The sequence below is a fragment of the Gossypium hirsutum genome, chromosome A08, assembly GCF_007990345.1.
Source record: "Gossypium hirsutum isolate 1008001.06 chromosome A08, Gossypium_hirsutum_v2.1, whole genome shotgun sequence".
In the NCBI taxonomy this organism is placed as follows: Eukaryota; Viridiplantae; Streptophyta; class Magnoliopsida; order Malvales; family Malvaceae; genus Gossypium; species Gossypium hirsutum.
The window spans coordinates 78098820-78103517 of record NC_053431.1 but is presented as its reverse complement, the minus strand read 5'-3'; the positions used below and the strand labels follow the sequence as shown (position 1 = coordinate 78103517).

General features: G+C 30.5%; 1 long non-coding RNA gene across 1 annotated transcript; it reads left to right on the top strand.

Moving 5' to 3' along the window:
- Positions 1 to 4497, top strand: LOC107945696 (uncharacterized). The gene is made up of 5 exons (XR_001696675.2): positions 1 to 418; positions 677 to 723; positions 1112 to 1309; positions 3438 to 3471; positions 4196 to 4497. It is a non-coding gene; the product is annotated as an uncharacterized lncRNA (long non-coding RNA).
- The last annotated feature ends 201 nt before the right edge of the window (positions 4498 to 4698 follow it).

The window sequence follows — 4698 nt, the reverse complement described above, 5'->3', positions numbered from 1 at the left end:
AAAAAGAGAAAATCAAAATCCCCAAATTTTTAGTTACCCGCTCGTTATTCCCTCTTCTTCTTATCTCCATTGCGCGCCCTATATCCCCCAAATAACTCTCAAAATTTGCCCCCAAATTTCCCATTTCCAGCAACACCAAGTCACTACATCTACTGTATTTGTTCCGCTGAGAAAAAAAAGGGAAAGAAGGAGGTCGGGAACCGGCGAAGTTCGTCGAATTTCACCCATTCGTCATCGGAGCTTCCAAAAAAATAACTCTTTATCTGAGTTTCGATCGCAGATATAGAAAAGAATCGGGAAAATGAAGGGATCTGGACCTTTTGTTGCGACTGTGCTCGTTGCGTCTACGGTGGCTCTCACTTCGTCTTCATCCGCCGAAGTCCAACATGTTTCTTTTTCTCCAACCTCCTCCAACCAGGTTTATTCCCCCCCTCCCTTTTAATTAGAGCATTTTTTCATTCAGAAGTTAGAAATTTAGCCTAAATGTTTCTTTTTTCTTTAATTTTGTAGATATTTTACTGGGAAATTTTGGCTGCTTAAATCTATTAATTCGAGTGCCTTGCTTCTGGATCTAGATTTCCTCATTTAATTTCACTTTAGGAGCACGATTCATTTGCTTTAATTTTAAATTAAATATTTAGTTCTTGATCTTAACATGGAACAATTGATTATGTAGGAGTCACAGAACATTGCGTCGAGGAATCGTACGGCGTTATTTAGGAGGTTAAAATTGTATTATTATTAAAATTGTTTAGATTTTAATCATAATCCTTGCTGTGATTGAAAGATATTGTATTTTGAACATTCTTCTTCCATTTCCATCTATATTTTCTCTCAGAAAATTCCAACACCAAGACCATTAAGGGAATTTCCTCTATTTTCAACTAAATCTGACCTTGTATGGCTCTTCCATTCAACTTGGATGACACAACCTAAGTTCATTGTTGTTTTCCTTGCTCTTTTGCTAAGTTTGAGCAATGGTAAACATAATGAAGTAAAGCTACAATATTGAACTGTCCCTACCCTAGAAGCCATTCTGATTGATAATAAATGAAACAATGAAAGAGAGGAATGCATATTTGTTTTTTATGTTTTTCTTGTTTATTTTCAGTGTGGGTTTGGTTGAGGGGCATGGTAGGTTCTCCCATGAATATTAGTCCTGTGTAGAAAGGGCTTGCAGATTTCACCTAGAAGCTGAGCTCAGCCACAACTGAATTGGAGAAAGCTGAAGCACAGATTGGGATTGATGTTCATAGCGCACTAAACTTAGCTCTCACAGGCTAACCGTTGTTTGCCATTATGTTCATTGGTTAGTCCATTTGTCCCCTTCTCTTTTAGGTTTATCTCATGGATGCTGATGTTATTTTGAATACAGTGGTTCTATTTGTTCTGAATATTTAAAGAGATACTGCTTGATTAATAAAGAGGAAACCGGAGATTTTGATTTGATATATAATCAAATACACTAGTATTAGTGGTAGTAGCATAAAAGCAGCAACGACCATGGATTAAAGCTAAGGGAATTAATATAACAGAGAAAATCACTTCATAAGATCTCAGCACTAATATTTAGCATCTATAAAAATGTAGGTGGTGTGTTCTTTTTGGTCTGACACACTTTGGTATCCGTTTGCCACATTGGGTTTTGATTAAATCTAGAATCAAGTCAACAGACGGCAAGCTCTTTCTGTACTGTTTTTTTTCTAATTAAAAAAAACTTAAATTTAGAATCTTACTTAAAGGCATTAAATTTTTTACCACTCGACTCAAAAGGTGTCGAAGGTGATGATGTATTATGGGCTATTTGTTGTCCGGTGATCATCCAAGTTATGACTTTAAAATAAAAGCTTGGAACTTGAAGGAGTACTTGCCATGTCAACTTTTATATATTTCATAAATAAAGAAAAGAATCATCGTCACTCTGAAAAACAAGAAAAAGGTGTTTATTACTTCCAAATCCAATAAATGATTAAACAAATTCTTGAGCTTGCATAGCATCTAGTCAGATTGCTTTTTATATTGTGTTGTTGCACTTGAGGGGTTTTTCCTTTTAAGAAAGAAAACTTGGTGAGAAAATTTTTGCTAATTGTTTAGATTTGGAATAAATCACATTACAATCAAATTTTATTATTAAATATAGTGCTATAACTTCTCTAAATTAAAGCTATACTTACTATTAGTTTTTTTTTCAAAGAAAAAGCTTTACATCCCTTAAATAGCATATTCTGTCTCTATACTTTAATTTGTTTATTTTTATTATTAAAATTCTTGATCTTAACATGGATCTAGATTTGCTCATTTAATTTCACTTTAGGAGCACGATTCATTTGCTTTAATTTTAATTTTGTTGTTATTAAGGAGGTTTGTATAGATATAAATCTTCTCATCTGGTTATCTATTATTTTTCCCTTTTTCTTTTTTAACTCAGATTGGTTACTGTTTACTATTTAGTCATATGAAAACTGACTTACCCTAAGCTGTAGCTTTGAAACAATTATAGGTAGCTAATTTTATGAGAAGATTTCTAGTTTGATTCTGTCTATGTCATAAAAACTTGAATTGATAGATGAAATAATATTGAGTGAAGTGATAACTTATATTACATTTTAAAAAGAGAATGTATGTTTAAATTTTGAAGGTAATATTATTGAAAGAGACATATACAAACTTCAAATATAATATTATATTAACAGTAAATTTGACAAGAAAAATATAAAAAAAATCATAAAAACTTTGAGTTTTAAACCAAAAGAGGAAGGGCAAATGTTAAGTTGAAATTAGAAACTTATTGATTGTTTACCCGGGGGGCCTCTGAGCAGGAACTGTGTTTGTACTTTGCATTTCGTGTTTAAATGGTTTAAATTTTCATATAAATTACAAGAGAAATAATTTGCTTTTTTTCACAAGGTACAACCACTATCTTGTTTTTAGCGTTAGTAACAATTGTGGTTGTTTTGAGACCTCATGATTAATTAAAACTATTAAGTAAAAAAACCATCAATAATTGAGGTTTTTTATATGATAGAAGATATTTTTTATGCTGTTATATCATTCATAAAAGTTGATTTTTTTTCTATGTTAATTTTCTATGTTAACTTTGAAGTACATTTGTCTGATTCTCAATGCATTTTCTTATATATTTTCTACCCAACATCCATTCTTTGGTCACAAAATGATTAAAATATATATGATTAAAATCATAGACTTCTTTTGATGTTTTTGTCTTATATATGATTAAAATATATATGATCTAAAAGCAAGAGAGAAGGAACTTAAAGAAAAAGAGGCTGAACTGAATAAACATGAACAGGTAATTTGTTCTTATATGTTCGAATGCAAAATGTAACTGTGTTGTATGTAAGGTGATTTTGCTATTCATTTTGCTCTTAGATTAATTTGTCCTTGTAGTAACTGAATGTTAACTTTATATTTTGCAGGAGTTGAGAAGGAAAGAAGATGCAATAGCACGAGGTAGGTTCTTTTTTATTTTTTATCTTGATGAGTCCCGAGTTTATCCATTACCAGTTTTATTTTGACATGAGTTCCTTAAACATCTTTTGCTTTTTTCTTCCAAAAGTTTAACGTCTTTCCATTAGAGTTTCATCGTCAAGTTTATCTCCTCTTCCTTTTGATCGACATTTTCAATACTTTGGGTTCAAGATCCCCTATATGCTAGAGGTATAGAGTTCGAACTTTGGCATGAGCTTGTTTTTCAGCAACTATGGCATTTTACGCTCATCTTCAACGATTAGACATTTCAAAGTGACTAAAGATAATACCAAATTTGTTTGAATGATAAATAATTACTTTATCAATGCTATTGGACATAGAAATTAAGATTATGATAACTAAAAACTTGTGATATTTGTGAGCTTAATAAAAAAAGTGAAACATGTTATGAGTCGCATGAAATCGAGAAAGGAGATAGACATTAAACACGTGAGGTTCGTCATGACATCTCATTTAACCTTCATTTGACCCTTTATGTCTTTTTCATTTATGCTACTTATTTTCTTTTTGATGCCTTTACAAGTCCATCAACATGAAATTGGACTTATGCCTGTCATTTATTTACAGCGACATTAGCATTTACGATTAGCCTAGCATCAGTTTTTTTATTATTGGTTTACTTTTTACTGTTTTTACTTTCATTATAGTAAATGGTATAGCTAATTTCCTTGTTTTGCTTAATCAGGTGACCGAGATTCCGTTCAACAATTTTCTTTATTGTTGGAACAAGTCTTAACCAAGATCAAGATCAAGATCAAAGTACTTCACTAAGTTATATACGTAGGCATTGCAATACTTTGGCTTCATCTAAGCTTGAACCAGCCGTCTGTTGTATATTGTTTCTTCCTCTTTTCTGATCTTTTTCCTTTGATTAATGAGAGTTGACGATGATTTGGCATTATTTTCTCACTAGGATGAATTTTGTTTTAGAAATTGTAATACTTTGTGTGTGTGTGTTTTTATGCATTAAATTACAAATTGAATCAATGTTTATGTATTAAATTTAAATTCATTAATTTTTATATTTACTTTTGAAGTTTAAATTTTAATGGAAAATTTAATTTAATTAATATTTTTTATTTATCCTTTTAAAGTTCAAATTTCAAAAATTAAACATAATATAATATTTAACATAGAAATAAATATTATTTAATTAAAATAAAATAATTTTTTTAAATGTCATAATTT